Source organism: Schistocerca gregaria, chromosome 4 (assembly GCF_023897955.1).
Source record: "Schistocerca gregaria isolate iqSchGreg1 chromosome 4, iqSchGreg1.2, whole genome shotgun sequence".
Lineage (NCBI taxonomy): Eukaryota > Metazoa > Arthropoda > Insecta > Orthoptera > Acrididae > Schistocerca > Schistocerca gregaria.
The window spans coordinates 5,339,120-5,349,444 of NC_064923.1; the positions used below are offsets into that span (position 1 = coordinate 5,339,120).

At 26.2% G+C, this 10,325-nt stretch overlaps 1 long non-coding RNA gene across 1 annotated transcript in view; it reads right to left on the bottom strand.

Annotated features, from left to right (window-relative positions):
• Positions 1-9,821, bottom strand: part of LOC126267577 (uncharacterized) — a 31,795-nt gene extending 21,974 nt beyond the window's left edge. The window contains exon 1 of the long non-coding RNA XR_007549036.1: positions 9,692-9,821. This is a non-coding gene — a long non-coding RNA (uncharacterized LOC126267577). The remainder of the gene's footprint in view (positions 1-9,691) is intronic.
• Positions 9,822-10,325: the final 504 nt, after the last annotated feature.

Genomic DNA, 10,325 nt, shown 5'->3' on the forward strand with positions numbered 1-10,325 from the left:
TGTTGTGGTCATACATAGGGGCGTTTCTTTTTTTTTGTTAATGTTTGTGGTTTTTTTCTTTTTTTTCTTTAAATATTTGAATCTTTTAATTTTTTCCTGAATTAATAGATTTAAAATTTTCTTATTTTTTATTTTTAAAAGTTTTATTCTTGCTTGTTTATTCACTTTTTCTTTGTATTATATGTAAGTTTTGTTAGACTAAATGTTCTTTTTGCAGTAATTTGATTTAATTATCAAGTGATTTTGGATTTAGCAATTGATTTAGTATCGGCATAATTCGTGCCAGCAGCCGCGGTTATACGATTGATACAAGTGAATATTATTGGTTAAAACAGTTGTTTATATTATTAGGGTTGAAATATAAATTTGTAAGGTGAAATGTTAAAATTTTTTTGTGGCCCTTTTTATGAATCTGTGAAATTTAAATAATAAACTAGGATTAGATACCCTATTATTTTAAATGTTAATTATATTTACCAGGGTACTATTAGTTAAGGTCTTTAAACCCAAAGGATTTGGCGGTATCTCATTCCATTCAGAGGAACCTACCCCATGATTGATAATACACGATTTACTCTACTTAATTTATTTGTTTGTATATCTCCGTTATCAGAGAATCTTTTTAGAGTTATAATTCTCAAGATTTATAATTATAAAATATTTCAGGTCAAGGTGCAGCTTATAGTTAAGAGGAGGTGGGTTACAATAGATTTTTGTTTATAACGGATTTGATAGTGAAATACTGTTAATGAAGGTGGATTTGATAGTAATTTAATTTATTTAATTTAACTGATATTGGCTCTGAGATGTGTACACATCGCCCGTCGCTCTCATTATTGATTATTCTATTTTATTTTAAAGTAGCTTCAATTTAGATGAGATAAGTCGTAACATAGTAGATGTACTGGAAAGTGTATCTAGGAAGAGTTTCAAGATATAACTTATTAGTAAAGTGTTTCATTTACACTGAAAATTTTTCTGTGCAAATCAGGATATCTTGATTATTTATTTTATTATATTTATTTTTTGTTTATTTAATTATTTAATATAAATAATTTTATTGTATTTTTGTCTTAGTATATTTTATAGAATTGATTTTTTAAATTATAGTTTATTGGTAATGTAAGTGTTTTATGAAATATTATTTTAAATTTTTTTAAGTAGATTTTATTTATTGTACCTTTTGTATCAGGGTTTATCAAAATTTTAGTATTTATTTTACTTGTCTCGATTTGGGTTGATTTATAAATAATTTATAGTTAATGTATCATAATTATTATTAAATTATTTATAGAAATGAGATGTTAATCGTTTCCCAAGATATCTAGTTTCTTAAGAAAAAATTTAATTTTTTAAAGTTATTTGTTTTTATTTAATTTTTTAAGTAAAAATATTAACTTATTTATTCATTAAGGGATAAGCTTTGAAGTTAATAACCTATACTTTATTTTATAGAAATATAATAGTAAGCTTTAAACCAGCTATCTTTAAGATTACGTTTTAGTTCATTATTTTTTATTTTGATTTTATAAATATTTTAGGTTTTTTATTAAGATTATTAATTTAATTTTAAAATTTTTGTAATAATGATAGAATTAGTATATTTATTTGTATGAAATTTTTACCTTGTGAACTTATTATAAGGAACTAGGCAAAATTGATTTCCGCCTGTTTATCAAAAACATGTCCTCTTGTTTATATTTTGAGGTCTGGCCTGCTCACTGAGCGTATTTTTAAAGAGCCGCGGTATTTTGACCGTGCAAAGGTAGCATAATCATTAGTCTCTTAATTAGTGGCTGGAATGAATGGCTTGACGAGAAATCAACTGTCTCTTAATAAATTTTTGAATTTAACTTTTGAGTCAAAAGGCTTAAATTCTTCTTTAGGACGAGAAGACCCTATAGAGCTTGACATTTTACTTTCATATAGTTTTTTGTTTGTCTTTCTATATTTAATGATGATGTTTTGTTGGGGTGACATGAAGAATAGATAAACTCTTCATTATTATATCATTTATTTATGTTTGTTATTTTGATCCATAATTTATGATCATAAGATTAAGTTACCTTAGGGATAACAGCGTAATTGTTTTTGAGAGCTCATATCGACAAAGCAGATTGCGACCTCGATGTTGGATTAAGAAAAATTTTGGGTGCAGGAGCCCAATGATTAGGTCTGTTCGACCTTTAAATTCTTACATGATCTGAGTTCAGACCGGCGTGAGCCAGGTCGGTTTCTATCCTAAGATTGTTAATCCATATTAGTACGAAAGGACCATATGGTTAAAATATTTTTTGTTATATTGATTAATATTAATTTATTTACTATTTTGACAGATTAATGTGTTGAATTTAGAATTCATTTATGTAGATTTTTTCTACAAATAGTATTGATACTTTATGATTTATTTATATTTATTTTGAATTTTCTTTTATTGGTTATTTGTGTTTTAATTAGTGTTGCCTTTTTAACTTTATTAGAGCATAAGGTTTTAGGTTATATTCAGATTCGAAAGGGTCCAAATAAGGTAGGTTTTGTTGGAATTCCTCAGCCATTTAGAGATGCTATTAAGTTAATTTGTAAGGAGCAGCCAATTCCTATTATATCTAATTACCTACTTTATTATTTTTCCCCTGTTTTTAATTTAATGATTTCTTTAGCCGTTTGAGTAATTTTTCCTTATTTAACTTATATGTGTTCTTTTTCTTATGGATTTTTATTTTTTTTATGTTGTACTAGATTAGGTGTTTATACTGTTATAATTGCTGGTTGATCTTCTAATTCAAATTATTCCTTATTAGGTTCTCTTCGTTCTGTTGCACAAACAATTTCTTATGAAGTTAGTTTAGCTTTAATTTTATTGTCTTTAATTATTTTAATTGGTAGTTTTAATATGTTTGATTTTATAAACTATCAGCTTTATTGTTGATTTATTATTATTTCTTTTCCTTTAGCTTTAGCTTGTTTTGCTTCTTGCTTAGCTGAAACTAATCGTACTCCTTTTGATTTTGCTGAAGGGGAATCTGAGTTAGTTTCAGGATTTAATATTGAGTATGGTGCGGGTGGTTTTACTTTAATTTTTTTAGCTGAATATACTAGAATTGTCTTCATAAGAATGTTATTGGCTTTAATTTTTTTGGGCGGTGATTTTTATTCTTTTATATTTTTTATTAAGCTTGCTATTATATCTTTTGGTTTAATTTGGGTTCGTGGAACATTACCACGGTTCCGTTATGATAAATTAATGTACTTAGCTTGAAAAAGTTTTTTACCTTTATCTTTGAATTTTTTTATTTTCTTTGTTGGTTTAAAGATTTTATTTATCTCATTTGTTTAGTGAAATTTTTTGAGAAAAGTTAATAGAAGAGTTAAACTTCTAATTTTATGTTTTCAAAACATATGCTTTTCCTAAGCTAACTAACTTTATTCCTTAATTAATTTATCTCATGCGTTTGCGACATGGACATTAATTAAGAAATATGTGAAGTAAATAATTGTTAAGATTTGACCTGTTATAATATAAGGTTCTTCAACAGGTCGTTTACCAATTCACGTTAGTAAGCATACAACAACTACTATAATTCAGAATAAAATTTGATTAATAGGGTAAAATTGAATGCCTCGGAATGGTGTTTTATTATAAAATGGTAAAATTATTAAGATTCTAATTGATAAAAATAATGCAATAACACCTCCTAACTTATTAGGGATAGATCGTAGAATTGCATATGCAAATAGGAAATATCATTCTGGTTGAATGTGAACTGGTGTTACTAATGGGTTGGCAGGTACAAAGTTATCTGGATCTCCTAATAGGAAAGGATTAATTAAACATAGTATAATTAATAATGATGTTATTATTACAAATGTAATAGAATCCTTAAAGGTAAAGTATGGATGGAATGGAATTTTTTCAATATCTCCATTTAGTCCAAGAGGATTATTAGATCCTGTTTGGTGAAGAAAAAATAAATGAATTGCTGCTATAGCAGCAATAATAAATGGTAATACAAAATGGAATGTGAAGAATCGATTTAATGTTGCATTATCAACAGCGAATCCTCCTCATACTCATTGGACTAAATCTGTTCCTAAGTATGGGATTGCTGATAATAAATTAGTAATTACTGTTGTACCTCAAAAAGATATTTGGCCTCAGGGTAAGACATATCCTATAAATGCAGTTGCTATAACTAAAAATAAAATCACTGTACCAATTATTCAGGTATGTATATATATATAAGATCCATAGTAAATTCCCGTCCTACATGTAAGTAAATACAAATAAAAAATATAGATGCTCCATTTGCGTGTAAGGTTCGGATAATTCAACCATTATTTACGTCTCGGCAGATGTGTACTACACTACTGAATGCTATTTCAATATTTGATGTATAATGTATAGCTAAAAATAGTCCAGTTACGATTTGAATTACCAAACATAACCCTAACAGGGATCCAAAATTTCATCAAAATGAAATATTTGTTGGGGCAGGTAAGTCAATTAAAGAGTTATTAATAATTTTAATTAAAGGATGTCTTAATCGTAAGGGTTTATTCATTAGTAATTATCTTATTTTACGAATAGGTCCCTGATTAATATTGGTGATTTTAACAACTGCTAGTAGTGCTAAAAATAAATAAATTATTATTATTATTGTAATAATGAATGTTGGTCTATTATATAATTTTTCTAAAGATATTGTTATTTCTTGATAATTGATTGAATTATCAATATTTATAGTTTCGGTGTTTTTGAAAAAGTCTATAAATATAGATATATCTAGAATAATTAATATTAATATGATAAATACTCACATTATTAATGTAATAATTATAGTGATTGATTTAGGCTGAAATATTTCGTTTGATGCAATTCTTGTAATGTAAATAAATAATACTAGTATACCACCAAGAAATGTTAAAAATAAAATATATGATAATCAATATCTTTCTATTATTGTTCCTGTTATTAATCCAACTAGGAAGGTTTGAAGGATAATAAAAAGCATTATTGATATTGGGTGTCTTAATTTAATAAAATTAATATTTATTACATTTGATAATGATATAATTATTATTTTGATCATTTCAGGGGTTAGTTTATTTAAAATACCGGTTTTGGGGACCGATGATGGAAGCTTTTCCACCTCTGAAGTTTTAAAAGTGGGGGCTGGACTTATTTCCGGTTTACAAGACCGGCGTTTTTTTTTAACTATCAAAACTAATGTTTATATTCTCTATTTTTACTTCTTTATTGATTTATTTTGCTGGTGTTTATGTTTTTTCTTCTAAACGTAAACATTTATTAATGGTTCTTTTGAGATTAGAATATATTGTTCTTTCTTTATTTATGTTAGTTATTGTTTTTCTTATTGAGTTTGATTATGATTATTTTTTTCCTGTTATTTTTTTAGTTTTTTCTGTTTGTGAGGGTGCTTTAGGTCTTTCTATTTTAGTTTCAATAATTCGTTCTCATGGTAATGATTTTTTTAATTCTTTTGGTTTATCTTTATGTTAAAGTATTTATTTATAACTATTTTTTTGATCCCTCTTTGTTTATTAAATAATTGTTGATGGTTGGTTCATTCTTTAATGTTTCTGTCGGGTTTTGTTTTTATAATTTGTGTTTATTCATATGCTGATTTGAATATAATTAGATATTATTTTGGTATTGATTATTTTTCTTTTAGTTTAATTTTACTTAGTTTTTGGATTTGTTCTTTAATAATCACTGCTAGAGGTTCAGTTTATTTAAGTTCATATCATTCTAATTTTTTTGTTTTTATGGTTTTGATTTTAATAATTATGCTTTATTGTTCATTTGCTAGATTAAGTCTTCTTTCTTTTTATATTTTTTTTGAGGCTAGATTAGTTCCTACTTTACTTTTAATTTTGGGTTGGGGTTATCAACCTGAGCGTTTGCAGGCTGGTGTTTATTTAATTTTTTATACTTTGGTTGCTAGATTACCTTTATTATTAGTTTTATTTAAGGTTTATGATTTTTCTAATACTTTATATTTTCCTTTATTGGTTGATTTTGGTTCTTATTATTTTATGTTTTATGTATTTATAATTTTGGCTTTTTTAGTTAAGATACCTATGTTTTTGGTTCATTTATGACTTCCTAAGGCTCATGTAGAGGCCCCTATTTCAGGTAGAATAATTCTTGCTGGTGTTTTATTAAAGTTAGGTGGTTATGGTATTTTTCGTGTTATAAAGGTTATTTCTTATTTGGGTTTAAAGTTTAATTATTTTTGATTGTCTTTAGGTTTATCTGGGGGTGTTATTGTAAGATTTATTTGTTTTCGTCAGGTTGATTTAAAGTCTTTAATTGCATATTCTTCTGTTGCTCATATAAGAATGGTTATTGGTGGATTGATGACTATGAATTGATGAGGTTGTGTAGGTTCTCTTTCTCTAATGGTTGGTCATGGTTTATGTTCTTCTGGTTTATTTTGTTTATCTAATATTATTTATGAACGTTTAGGTAGACGAAGATTATTAATTAACAAGGGTATAATTAATATGATGCCAAGAATGGCTTTATGATGATTTCTTTTAAGATCATCAAATATGGCTGCTCCTCCTTCTTTAAATTTGGTAGGTGAAATTAGATTATTAAATAGAATTATATCTTGATCTTCTTTTAGATTCTTTGCTTTGATTTTTTTATCTTTTTTTAGAGCTGTTTATACTTTGTATATATATTCTTATTCTCAGCATGGGAATTATTATTCTGGTGTTTATACTTGTTCTCTTGGTTATTTTCGTGAATATCATCTTTTACTTTTACATTGATTGCCTTTAAATATTCTCTGTTTAAAGGGTGAATATTTCTTTGTTTAGTTTGCTTAAGTATTTTAATTAAAAATATTGTTTTGTGGAATCAATGATATGAAGTTTTTCATCTTAGGCCGTGAATTTATTTTCTATTTGTTCTTTGAGTTTTTTTTCTTTGTTTATTTCGAGAACTATAATTTTTATTTTAGGTATTTATTATTTAATAATTGATTATAGAGTTTTTGTTGAGTGAGAGCTTTTCAATTTAAATGGTTCTATAGTTGTTATAACTTTAATTTTGGATTGAATATCTCTTATTTTTATATCTTTTGTTATATATATTTCTTCTTTGGTTATTTATTATAGAGAGGATTATATATCTGGAGAAAAGAAATTAAATCGTTTTATTATTATTGTTTTAATATTTATTCTTTATATAGGTTTTTTAATTATTAGTCCTAATTTAATTAGAATTTTATTAGGTACAGATGGTTTAGGTTTAGTTTCTTATTGTTTAGTTATTTATTATCAAAATGTAAAATCTTATAGTGCTGGTATATTAACTGCACTTTCTAATCGTATTGGTGATGTTGCTATTTTAATTTCTATTGCATGAATGTTAAATTTTGGTGGTTGAAATTATATTTATTATTATGATTTTATTTCTAATTCTTTTGAAATAAAGCTCATTACTATATTAATTGTTTTAGCAGCTACAACTAAGAGAGCTCAGATTCCTTTCTCTTCATGACTTCCTGCTGCTATAGCAGCTCCTACTCCTGTTTCTGCTTTAGTTCATTCTTCTACTCTTGTTACTGCTGGTGTTTATTTATTAATTCGTTTTAGACCAATATTGGATACTTATAATTGTGGTTGATTTTTACTTTTAATTGGTTGTATAACTATATTTATGGCTGGATTGGGCGCTAATTTTGAGTTTGATTTAAAGAAGATTATTGCTCTTTCTACTTTAAGACAACTTGGTTTAATAATAAGAATTTTGGCTATAGGTTATCCAAAGCTTGCATTTTTTCATTTATTGGCTCATGCTTTATTTAAGGCATTATTATTTATATGTGCAGGTTCAATAATTCATAATTTGAAGGATTCTCAGGATATTCGTTTTATAGGATCAATTGTTAATTTCATACCTTTAACTTCAGTTTGTTTTAATGTTTCTAGTTTATCTTTGTGTGGAATACCTTTTTTAGCGGGATTTTATTCAAAGGATTTAATTCTTGAGATGGTTTGTTTAAGATGAATTAATTGTTTAATTTTTTTTCTTTATTTTTTTTCTACTGGTTTAACTGCTTCTTATTCTTTTCGTTTGTTTTATTATTCAATATCTGGTGATAATAATTTTTATTCTAGATTTTCTTTTGATGATAAGGGTTATTATATTTCATTTGGAATAATTGGTCTATTGTTTGTTGCTGTTTTTGGTGGTAGTCTTTTATCTTGATTAATTTTTCCTATTCCTCATGTGATTGCTTTACCTTATTATTTAAAGTTTTTAACTATTACAGTTGTTATTTTAGGTGCTTATTTAGGTTATCTTATTTCTAATTTTGATTTTTCTCATAATTTATTTTCTTTAAGTATACTTTCTTTTGTTAGATTTGCTGGTTCTATATGATTTATACCTTTTCTTTCAACTAAGTTTATTAGATATATTCCTTTAAAAATAGGTTATTATTCATCTAAGTCATTTGATTATGGTTGAGGTGAATTACTTGGTGGTCAAGGTTTATATAGATTATTTATTTATTTAATTGGTTATATTCAAGGTTGATATGATTCTAATTTCAAGATTTATCTTTTAACTTTTATTTTTTGAATATTTATTTTGGTAATATTGTTTTTCGTTTACTTAAATAGCTTATAATTAGAGCGTGACACTGAAGATGTTAAGGAAGTATTTTTACTTTTAAGTATTTATAAATATAGATATATTATTTTTACAGTGAAAATGTAATGTTTTATTTAAACTATATAAATTTTAGAAATGTTAACGGAGTTTAACCGCTAATATAAAAAGTTAGCAGCTTTCATATTGGCTTTACATTTCCTTAATTGGAACTATTATAGTTCAATTATATTATTAACAGTAATACGCCTCTTTTTGGCTTCAATTAATAAGAATAAGGGTAGTACATACCAATCTTCCAGGTCGAAACTGACTGCAATATTTCGCTTCTTATTCTATTTAAGGTTGATTGATAATATCAATACTTTTTGAATGCAACCCAAATGTTATATTTAACTACAACCCTTTATTCTGCTCATTGTAATGCTCCTTGGTTTCATTCATGGTATAGTCCTCCTAATAGAACTAGAATAAAAAATATTGTTGATACTGTTCAGATTATAATGTCTGAAGTTTTAAAAATAATTACAATTGGTAGAATTAGTGCAATTTCTACATCAAAAATTAAAAAGATTACTGCGATTAGGAAGAATCGTATTGAGAATGGTATTCGTGCTGATCTTTTTGGATCAAACCCACATTCAAATGGTGATCTTTTTTCTCGATCATTAATTAATTTTTTTGATAGTGTTGTTGCCAGGATTATAACAATTATTGGAATAATAAATCTAATGAAAACTCTTGTTGATAGAATTAGAATTGTTTTTCTTGATTTATATCAAGCTTTCTGATTGGAAGTCAAATGTACTATTTATACTAGAAAAACAATTATCTACCTCATCAATAAATAGAGATATATAAGAATAATCATACTACGTCTACGAAGTGTCAGTATCATGCTGCTGCTTCAAATCCAAAGTGATGTCTTGGTGAAAATTGATTTATTGAGTGTCGAAGTAGACATGTTGATAAAAAGATTGTTCCAATAATTACGTGTAAACCATGGAATCCTGTTGCAACAAAGAATGTTGATCCATAAACTGCATCTGCAATGGTAAAAGGTGCTTCTCAATATTCATATGCTTGAAGTATTGTAAAGTATAGTCCTAATAACACTGTGAAGAATAATCCTTGTAGTGCTTGAGTATGATTAGATTCCATTAAACTATGATGTGCCTATACTAACCGTAATATACTTCATGGACATTTAATTGAAACAATCTGAACAGCTTTACCAGCAATTACATTAATTTTTATTGCCCTTCCATCATTACGACTATTATATTTACTTGATGATTCAGTAGATGCAATAATTACAATTAAAACCATTGGACGACAATGATATTGAAGATATGAATATTCAGACTTCATAGACGTAGAATTTGACACTTATATAACACCAGAACAAGACCTTGAAAATGATGGATTCCGACTACTAGATGTAGATAACCGAACAATCCTACCAATAAATACAGATAATAAGGTAAAATACAGATAATAAGGTAAAGCAATCACATGAGGAATAGGAAAAATTAATCAAGATAAAAGACTACCACCAAAAACAGCAACAAACAATAGACCAATTATTCCAAATGAAATATAATAACCCTTATCATCAAAAGAAAATCTAGAATAAAAATTATTATCACCAGATATTGAATAATAAAACAAACGA